This window comes from Cryptomeria japonica, chromosome 5 (genome assembly GCF_030272615.1).
Source record: "Cryptomeria japonica chromosome 5, Sugi_1.0, whole genome shotgun sequence".
NCBI classification, from domain to species: Eukaryota; Viridiplantae; Streptophyta; class Pinopsida; order Cupressales; family Cupressaceae; genus Cryptomeria; species Cryptomeria japonica.
In genome coordinates, this window is record NC_081409.1 from 791,168,315 (window position 1) to 791,180,232 (window position 11,918).

Genomic DNA, 11,918 nt, shown 5'->3' on the forward strand with positions numbered 1-11,918 from the left:
TTCTCTCTCTCAAGCTTGTCAACTTCATCATCTTTACCCCAATCACTTGATCCTTCAAGTCATTAATAAAATCATCATTAGCATTCAGGTTTCTCTTCAACAAACAGATCTCATTTCTTCTTGCATCAAGATCATCAAGTGCCACATTGAGTTGTCTCTAAAAAACTGAAATCTATTGATTCAATCTCTCAGACCTTCCTCAAGCAGTTTGTCTTCCTCAGAGGAAGTAGGCTCTGATACCAATTTTTGGAATCAGGTATCACTACGAGGGGGGAGTGAATCAATGATCTATAGGTTTTGAAATTTTTTGACTTAACTTTAAATCACCGAAAGTATAAGCATGAAACTTAAATGCAGAAACATAAAAATATCAACCACAATATCATAACATTGAGATTTTTATGTGGAAACCCAAATGCGAAAAACCACAGCAGGATTTCAACCCACAATATTAGTCCACAATGGCTAGTAGAAAAGCAATATTACAATACGAGTAATACACAGGCATTCAGACACATTGCCTAGAGGTCACTACTCAAATACAATAAGGGCTACAACCCTAGAAGACTCACTGCCTTACTGATTGATTGCAATGATGAATTATAACAAATTAACTCCAAAATAACATCTACAATGCTAGGATGAGTTCCGGTTAAGTTCCAAATATATAGACTATATCACCTGTATCATTTTGTTCTATTTTGTCTTGTTTATTTATCTCAGTCATCTACTGGATCAAGAATGTGCATGTGAAACTTTGCTAAAATGGATTATTGATCACCACTTTCTCGCAAAATAATCATGCTATACAACAAAATATCTCCCACACCGGTCTTATCTATATGCAATCTCAAATAGATCATTTATCAAGTCAACCTGCTAATGTAACATCATTTCTCATCAAATGTCAGAAAATGCACAATTTAAGTGAAACCCTTGGCCCGCAAGTGCTGATATTCTAGCTTGAGGTTTCCCAAGCTATCTGCTAGATGCTTGGTGTATAGGGTCAACATTTCAACACTCTCGAGTTCATCAATATCATTGTGGATATATGTCCTTATGTCCTCATTATGAAGAACATCATAGGGTATAGAGGAAAACCCTCCTTCGGGATCATCCTTGATAGATATAAAATGATGTTTCTTGAAAATGGGTCAAGCTGTATCTTTGATCTTCACAATCAACATGGTACCAATTCCAGAAGTTGAAGCTATTGAAAAACCTAGGGTTTGTGGAAATTGATAGCTTGAAATAAATAAATACCTCAATTCACAACCAGACGGTGGAATTCTCTTTAGGATTGTTGTAATCACTGTTTAGATCACCAAATCTCTTTTCTTTTCTACTCTGCACTATTTTCTTGATCACATTGTGATGAATGAAGCTTTGAAATTCCCTTTTAACCTTCCTTTTTTCCTCTGCTTATGAAATGGTAGAATTTTGCTCCTTTTTGTTCTAGGTCCCATATGTTTCAGATTGCTAAGAATTTAAGTTATTTGAAATTTAATATTAGGGAATGGAATATCTCGCATTTTAAGAACATTTTTTAGGAGAAACAAAGGATTCAAGATATGATTGAGTGTCTTAATACTCATGTTCTTCAACATGGTATGGTGCCACAAGTTTTTGATGAATTGAAGTCACTAAAATTACAGCTTGAGGAGGTGTTAGCTAGAGAGGAAATCTATTGGAGACAAAAATCTAGAGAGTTATGGCTTTTAGATGGTGATAGGAACACAAAATTCTTTCATTCTTCAACTAAGATTAAAAGAACTAAGAATAGGATATACCGTATTCAGTGTCAGAATGGGAATTAATTAACAGAGCCAGAGGATATTGCTTCAGAGGTAGTTAGGTTTTTAAAGTCATTATTATCATCGGAAAATGAAAATCTCAGCAATGATATTATATCTTTAATATTCCTCCTTTAGTATATTTGGAGGAAAAAAAGATGTTGATGTCTCCCTTTTCCTTAGAAAAAGTTAAGAGTGTTGTCTTTGCCATGAATCCGGATAAAGCTCTGGGACCAGATGGTTTTACTCCTTTATTTTTTTAGAAATGTTGGGATTTTGTGAGAAATGATGTTTTATTAGCTCTCAAGGAAGATAGGAGAAATAGGTCTTTTTTAAAAGAACTTAATACTACAATGATTGCAATTATTCCTGAAAAAGAGGATACTAAGACTTTTTCTAACTTCTGCCCCATTGCTTTATGTAACACTTTGTATAAGATATTTACGAAGGCAATTTCCCTTAGGTTGGCAAAAATTCTACCTAGGATCATTTCATTAGAGCAAGGTGGTTTTGTTCCTGGAAGGGAGATGATAGAGGGTGCAATTGTAGCGCATGAGGTGCTGCATTCTATTTCTACCCAAAGAACCTTGGCCATGATACTTAAGCTAGACATGATGAAGGCTTATGATGGAATAGAGTGGGGGGCTTTATGTGTTGTTCTTGAGAAGTTAGGTTTTTCCAAGGCCTGGGTCAAATGGATTCGTGCATGTATTTCTTCTGCAAGATTCTTGGTTTTAATTAATGGTTCTCCTTGTGGTTTTTTCACTTCCTCCAGGGGTTTGAGACAGGGAGATCCTCTTTCTCTCTTTTTGTTTATTCTCCTAGATGAAACCTTTAGTTGGGCTATTAGGGCTGCTAAAATGGGGGGAATTTGGAAAGGTATAAGGATTCCTTATATTCCCCAAAGTATTTATCATTGTCTCTTTGCAGATGATACTCTGTTATTTGGACATGCTTTGTTAGTTGAGGCAAAAGTGATTAAGGAATAATACAGAATTATGCATCTTTTTTTGGTTAGAAAGTGAATGGTGATAACTCAAAGATTTTCTTCCTTAATACATCACAACTGGTTTAGCATAGGTTGCAACCCTTTTGGGGATTTGAGACTAGAAATATTGAATGTACTTACCTTGAGATTCCTTTCTCTGTTAAACAGGATAAGATTGGTTTTTGGGATAAGATTAATTTGGTCATTTCTATAAGAATTCTCTCATGGAATCATAGATGGTTAACTTTGGTGGGTAAAATTATTCTCATCAAGTCTGTTTTGAATGTTGTTCCCATATATCTCATGTCTGTTTTGAAGTATCCTAAAGAAGCTATTGTTAGTTTACAGGATACTCTTACAGAGTTTCTTTGGAAGAATAATAAAGATGGCAAGAAGAAACTCCCTTTAGTTGCATGGGATAAGGTATGTTTTCCTAAGGAACTTGGGGGAAAAGGAATTTGGAGTGTAGAGAATCAGAATTTAGCCTTAGGGGCTAAGTTGGTTTGGAAATTATATGACAAGCCTAGCTCCTTATGGACAAAGATTATGTTTGCCAAATATTTAAATAATGGACTGAGAGAGTACATTTTTAAAGTCTCAAATTTGCCTTCAGGTTCTGCTATTTGGAATTTCCTTTGTAAATATAGATCAATTATTTTGCCTCATCTCTCATGGATTGTTCATAATGGTAGAAAGGTCAGATTCTAGGATGAAGTATGGAATGGACACACACCTCTAGTGAATATTAAGGATTGTTCTCCTCTGATCACTATTCTTTCCTCCCTTTGGGGTGTTTTTGTAGCAGATTATTTTGAAATTGTGACTAGTGGACCCCTTAAGCTATCTAGATGGAAGCCGATTGATTTTTTAGATGTTGATCAAAGTATGAAATTAGATTTTGAGAAGATTTTGGGGGATAGAATTGTATTTCTTTCTGATTCCAAGGATGAACTTATTTTGACAAAGAATAGTTCTGGTAAGTACACTGTTAAAGATGGTTACAACTCTCTTATGGTTGGTAAAGATTTATCATATTGGCCTTATAAGTTTTTTTGGCATTCAGCTTGTCTTCCTAAAGCTGGAGCCTTTGCTTGGTTGGCAGTTCAGGATATATTCCTTATAGGTATGAGACTAGACAAGCTTGGTATTACTATTGTTTTCCCTTGTGTACTTTTTAACAAAACTTTGGAATCTTCTTCACACTTATTCCTACATTGTGATTATGCTTATGAATGTTGATAGTGGTTGTTTGAGAAGTTAATAATATCCTTTGTTATTGGTAAGGATCTAATTTCCCATTTTAGATCTTGGCCCTTTATGTTTGCATCATCTTCTTATGCATGCCTTTGGATCGTATCTCCATCTATTAAGATTTGGAATGTTTGGCTAGAGTGAAATAATAGGATATTTAAAAAAACAAGTTCTCTTGTGTCCGAGGTTCTATTAAAAATCGAGTCTTCAATCTCTGAGGTTGCTTTGTCTTTTATTTATAAGAATTTGGAAAATCCTTGGGTTTATCTCACACTTGGGGGCTAAATCTTTGTGATAATATGCTCCTTTCCCTTCTCATTTCTTATGTGTATCACTACCTTAAAGCAATCACCCCCGTTGAGGTGTGTGCGATTTCTTTAATGTAGGGGGGCATACACCCCGTCTATCTCTTCAAGATACTTGAAAATTTCTTGGCGAACTTAGCTTTGCCTTGAAAATTTTTGGTATTTTTCTTGCATGACTCATAGTGAGGGAACCTTACTACTGACAGTCATGGTTCTCCCTCATGATCTTCCCTTTTACTTTGTCAATCGAAGTCATAAGATCCTTAGCCCACTGGGGGCTTGGTGTATCTTGTCTCCTTGACGTGGTGAAAGTCTTTCAATGTTGTTTCCTTGTACTTTACCGGAAGTATCAGCATACGCTTATACTCCCGCTAAAGTGGGGGCTAAATGTAGTGTCCTAAAATTGTGACACTTGCAATTTCAACCGCATTTAGGTCTTCACGATGGCGACACAACACTGAACCTGAATGGAGACCCCGAAACTTGTTCATGACACCAAAAACTGCATTTTTCCAGCACCCTGGCCTGATCCTCCTTGCACCCTGCTGTCCCGGGAGGTGGGACCATGGCGCCCAGTGCCCTGGTCCTTCAGGACTAGGGCGCCCAGCTCCCTAGTCCCCCAGGACCATGGCGCCTAGCGCCCTGGTCCTTCAGGACTAGGGTGCCCAGCGCCTTGGTCCCCTAGGACCATGGCGCCCAGCGCCCTGGTCCCTGGCCCTATTTTTGGGCCCGGTCTCTTTTGGGTCTTGGGTCTTTTTGTTTGCAAACTGGAAAATAATGTTTCCTTGTCGACCTAAGGTCGGAAAAATCAGTCTATCAACCCTAATTGACAAGTATATAAACTAAATTTCCTCTCCCATTTTGGGAAGATGGAAAAGGCGTGGAAACGATACTCAAACATTCAAGCATTCAAGCATTCAAGCATTCCTTCAAGAAATTGATCATTCTAAGTCTCCATTCAAGGCTAAGTGTTGCATTCAAGGCAAGGATTCAACCATTGAAGAGGAGATCACTTACAACTTACAACATACAACATACAACAACATCTACACCTTCGCATGTAAGAATACAAACATTCTTACAACAAGGTACTAGTACTTGTTTTACATTACAATCATTTACATTTACAACATTTCTCATTTCTTGGTTAATTCCAAAACTGGGGTTTGACCTAAGGGAAAACCCCTAATCCCTAACCCCCCAATCATCTTCGCTTTTCTGTGTGTAGGTTGTAGGTACGCGGCTGAAACTGAAGATCAGGAATCCTTGTGCCAAGATGAATAGATCCCCCTTCGTTTCGCGGATTTTTTGGAGGACCGTGCGCACTCTGGGTGTCATTGTCCTATCAACTTTTTCTCAAATTTGCAGGACAGCGTCGTCTCGACATTTTACTGCTAATTCCAGGTCCGCAGCTTCATCCTATATTCCTATCTTAGTTTATAAGTGAATCTTTCTCACTTTTCATGCATTCCTAGCTTAATCTTTCTATCTACATTCTTTACAAAAGAGGGTAGCCTTGTTGTCTTAACCCTTGAAACTCATTTAGAATCCAATCTTGCATTGTGTGGGATTGGATCTTGTGGGTTTCAACCCCTCTTTTGAATGTAAAGTCTCCCCTAAGTGAAAAACATCAATCCTAGTGACCTCCCTTCTCTCTCCTTGGAGTTAGAAGAGGGGAGAGCAACTAGGGTTCAATTTTTCGCTTTACAGTATATATGTAATTGAGCTGACATGTACATTCATTTTGCAATTATATATGTAAGCCAACATGAGCAATGGAGGATTGTTAGGGTATATAGGTTAATTGATTAGATCATTTTGTGATATGTGAGATGTGAGATGTGAGAGTAATATTTTATAATGAGAGGAATTTTGTAGTGTGAAAATTATGTAAGAGGTTACTCCGGTAAGGGTTTAGGATTTCCAAACTGGAATAGCTAGAGCTTGAACTGGAACTCTATCGGGCATAGCAGATGCATTAAATGAGTTTAGTTTTATGTTTTCTTATTAAAAGTAACTATAGTAAGTGAGAATTCTTTGTGATGAGAAGTGTGCTCTAGGTTGTAAGCCTTCCTGCAAGTGTAGGCCCCCATATTATGTAATACATTTTCATATGGCCAGTGGATTGATATTGTGGGTCACAAATCCCACCGTGGTTTTTCCTATTTGAGGTTTTCCACGTATAATTCTCTATGTTATGGTATTCATTTGTGTGATTGTCTTATTGATTTCTTTACTTCTTTATATTATATATGTACCAGTTTATCAATTGGTGAATGCATGTTATAATAAGGTTAAAATTGAATATTTTGATAGAACATTGATTCACCCCTCCCTCTCAATGTTCTTGGATTCCAACAAATTAATAGTGGAATCATAGTCATAGGGGGTATTATTATAATTATCTTGATTATCAGTAGTTTTTTCTTTTCCCTTGTCATGCTTAGGAAATGGCTCCTTAAACATCACATTCTCTTCATTGGAGGTATGACCATCCACTTCTATGTCACCTCTGTCAATGAGATCCTATATGATATTCTTCAATTAGTGACAATTGCTAGTTAAATGCCCTTTTCTCTTATGATGTTTTCAATATTCATCATCATTCCACCAATTTCGTTTAACTTTTGGCTCATATAGTGGATTATCTGGTAGTGTTATGAGCTTGTCTGCCACTAACTTCTAGAATGCTATTTTAATTGGCTCTCCCAATGGAGTGCATTTTATTCAAGGTTTTAATTGCCTTTGATTGTTCACTTGATTGTTTGAGTTAGAAGAACTTGCACCAAGGAAAGTTATCTTAGGTTTCACAACATTTTCATCTACTACCCCGTCATTGACTATGTTCTTATTCTTGTTCCAAAAGTGGGGTTTGTCTTTCCCATTTGATTCTTGTTTGTTTTCTTTGAATATCTTAATGACATCTTGTTCAATAAGTACTTTTTCTATCGCCATTCCTTTCTAAATGACCATTTGTTTTTTTGTGTGAACATTTCAACCATTTGTTTTTATGGTATATCATAAGAGCATTGACTAGTGAGACCTCTCCATCATTGTAAAAATGAAGAGAAGGATTCCCCATGTTTCTTCTTAGTATTTCATAAGGTGACTACTAACACATCTATTTCAATATTGTATAAAAACCTCTACTAGACCACCCCATGATTTAATTCCATTTCTTGTTCGCCTAAGATTTGTGGAAACAATCTAATCAAGTATGTTTCTTCTATTTCTACCTCAATGCAAGTTGTGAAAAACTATCTTATGTGTTCCTTAGGATCCCCTTTGCCTTTGTACTTATCAAGCTTTGGTGTTACAAAATGTGGAGGGAATGGAGGCATTGGAATTCCTCTATTAAATGGGTAAGGACATATATCTTTCATTTTGTACTATTGTTTTGGTGTATTCATGTCCGCCATTTGCTTTTGTAAGTCTTTTATCTGCATTTGTAAGTCAATCTTGGGTGACATCTTTTCTCTTTGAGCTAGTCCCATTCCCGAGCCACTAGATGAAGGAGGAGGGATATAATGCATATATAGGTGGTATTGATCATAGATGTGTTCATATGGAGGAGGGACATAGTTATAGCTCACTTATGAACCACTTGCTATGGTATTATAGTGAGGAGCACTAGGTCTAGGTCGATACATGTTATAACCATTGGGATAGGAGGTATCATAATAATGATCTTGGATATTGCCCCCAAATCTGACATGGGGTCTCCTCGTGTCATGATTTTGAATATTTTCTTGGGTGTAATTGTATGCTTTGGTTTTATCTTGGGTATCATCATGGTCATGCATGGTGGTAGTTCTTTTCATAGGAAAGGATGACTGCGGGGTTGTTCATGAGAGGTTCTATCATAACTAGCATGAGAATGAGTGTATGTGTTTTGAATCTCAGGTTTTTGAAATAGGGATGAAGGTGACTCAAGCACGAGATGCTCTTTCTTACCACCACTATTGGGCCTCCTTTGTCTTGTATTAACTTGATTTATTTGGTTTGTATCACCCTCCAAAATATATGACATATAAAATCCATGAGGTATTCTTGTCACACTTTGTGCCATAACTTGTAGGAAATATTGTCTCTCTTTTCGTGATCTCTTGAACCAATCTATTAAAATGGGGATCCATGATAGTTTCCTAAACTTCAACAGAATCCATAGATGCATTGTCATTTTCATTATCATTTCCATTGTTATTGTCATTGTGTGGTATATTACTATGGTTTTCAAATGGATTGTAGAATTCATCTCCATCAAACTCATAGGTACTCATGTTTAAAGACCTTAAAGCTTCTTCATCTTCCCTTCTAGACCTTTGTGAACGGGTTTCAACCATGGACTAAAGTCTTGACCAAAATGAAAGGTGGGATGAAGATGAAAATACTATGGAAGACCAAGAGGTGTATGAAATGAAAATGAATCTAGGGTAAACTTATAATGTCCATGACTGTAAGACCAAAGTAGGAGAGTAAGGTGTGGCTTCCAAAGAGATGATGGATCTCTTGATGAGGTAAGTTGACCTTGATTCTAGGTATGTACGTTTGAGAGTAAGGTATGGCTTCCAAAGAGATGATGGATCTCTTGATGTGGGACTCTAGGATGATGGATCTTGATGTGGGACTCACCTAGTGTTGTGTTGTAGTAGGTTTGATGAGGACAAGCAAAGTAACCTTTTGGCCCAAATTTGGAAGATATGTATGAGGGCAATGCTAGTGAAGGAAAATGATTGACTGTGTGACCAAAATAGGTTGACTAAAAATGAAGCCCTATAGGAAGCAACCTTAGAAGCTCTTTGAATCTAAAAACTTAAGTCCGTTTTGTTCTCAAGAATTATTTGTAATCTCTCAACTGTAAACACAAACACAATTTTATTTGACCCAGACGTGATTTTTAATCAAAAACACAATTTCAATGAGCACATACCCGGTTATTTTGTGACAATGACAATTTCACCCTGAAGATAAAAAAAATGTAGTTTTGCTCTACACTGGCATGACTTCTGGACAAAAATGCAATTTTAGATAACACAAACATAGTTTCTGATAAATGTGACAAGTTCTCACTAACAATTTGTATGAGACACAAATGTATTTCTTAACTGCATAGATGCTTTTTTTGGACACAAACACAGTTTTAGTAGTCACAGAGACAATTTTTGATTCTTTGCATAATTCTATTTTACTTTGGGGATGTTTGATGTGACCAAATATCAATATTTTGACTCTTTTTTGTGGAAAGAGGACATAATAATAGTGAAGACTCAATGTTTGAAAGTTTCTTGTCCAAGGTATCAAAAATATTCTTGAATGTGATGTGTGATGTGCAATTTTAGATAACACAAACACAGTTTCTGATAAATGTGACAAGTTCTCACTGACAATTTGTATGAGACACAAATATATTTCTTAACTACACAAATGCATTTTTTGGACACAAACATAGTTTTAGTAGTCAAAGACACAATTTTTGATTCTTTGCATAATTCTATTTGACTTTGGGGATGTTTAATGTGACCAAATATCAATATTTTGACTCTTTTTTGTCACAAGAGGACATAATAATAGTGAAGACTCAATGTTTGAAATTTTCTTGTCCAAGGTATCAAAAATATTCTTGAATGTGATGTGTGATGTGAGACTTAAAAACGCGACATACACCATGTTTCTTTGTTTTGTTTGAAAAAATGTTTCAGTGTTTGAATCATGCAAGCACAAATCATAGGGCTTGAAGGGACAATAGTTGTTGAATCTCACTTGGGGCGATACCTTGAGGCTACGCAATTCAGAGTGGATACCTAGATGGTTGACCCCACTGGCTCCACCCTCAGCACTCACTTATCTGGGGTAGCCAAGCACCAATCCCCATAAAAACTCTCCATGGCAAACTCTGTATCTCTACTAAGAACAGTAAGAATGTGAGATGATTCAGAGATTTGACCTCCTACACCAACAACTAGAAGGTTTTTGGCTTCTAACACAAGGTGTCTAGTAAGGGCATCCATTTGGGTGCCTATATAGGTTGGCCTCTATAGGGTTTATGGGGAGTCATAACGTCATTATAGTAGCATGTAACACCCATTGCCTGCAATTTTCGTCACAAAACACATTTATTTATAATGGATTTAGCTTGTTACAACTTGGGTCATTCCCTTTCACTTGGCCTTATGGGCTACTCGAGAGGCAAGCCCTCTAAAAGGAATCACAAAAAAGGCCTATCGCTCAACACACAAAAGATAGCTGTTAGTTTTAGAGTAGTAATTGAAGTGTTTTCCTAGACTAAAGAAGACAAAGAAATTTTAAAATCAAATCTTTGCCCAAGGTCCTAAACTAAACTTGTTAGTAGTTTTGAAATAATACCCCACCTGCAAGCACACAAGTTATGCAAATTTTAGATCCAAAATACTTTGGGAAATAGGGGCCTTCAACAAGACATTTTTTCCTTTTAGATAGCTGCACCACTTCATTGGTTAGATCAAAAGAGGTTAGTGCCCAGAAACTAGATCTGAAACTCTAATTGGAAGCAAAATAGGAAAAACTAAAAACATAGATGTAGATGCAGAATGATAAGATACAGACACAACTTCCCAGATCTGAAACCTGGAAAGAAAAAAACAACATAGAAACATGACAGAAGCCTGCACAGATGCAACTTATGGACATAGACGCAAAATACAGATCACGAACACAACTTCAAAACCTGCAAGAACAAAAATGCAGTTTTATACAACACATATGCAACTTTCTGACAAAAACATGATTTTAAGCCACACAAATGTGATTTAATGGCATAAACATGATAATAAGGTGCGCAGATGTGATTTAAGAGTTGTATATATGTAAAATCAAAAACTCAAAAATAACAGTCTGAAACATGGAAATAGAACATAGGTGCGAGCGGATTTGTCGCAGACATTGAAGAACACAAAATCATCACAATGTCGAACCTACAACTTTGAAAAGCACCAAATTTGCAAACAAAATGTTAAAATAAAGGGACAAGAGTCCCATGGGGTGTGCCAAAATGCGTGATGCTGAAAAGTGGATAATGGAAATAACAATATTGAAAGACTAAAATGGATCAACCACAAAACCCTAGCCTAACAAAGAAAGCAATCCACCATACATAATGTAGATACCTAAGATCATGCAAACGAAAACAAATCAAATATACCATTCAAATGTCTAGTAGGGTTTCGATCTCCATTTCTTCCTATCTCCATTGATCTTGCTTGATATGTTTGCTCTCAGATTTTATGTGTGCACAAGAGTTCAACAAAGAATGTAAATGTGGTTGATAGCTTGATTGCAAGAAGGTTTGATTGCATCATTAGTGTGCTCATTCATTAGGGTTGATAATGAAGGAGTGTATCCTCTTATATAGGGGACACTGTAAGAAATGAAGGGATAAGATTAAGAGCTGTAAAGATAAGTGGGTGACTAAGATTAAAGGTTAGATAGAGGAATTAATAAAATTATAAAGGGGGTAGGTAAGAGAATAATTAAGAGATGAGTGACATGTGTCATGGACAGAAAAGGCTAATGAATTAATTAAATAAATAAAGATTTATTTAATTA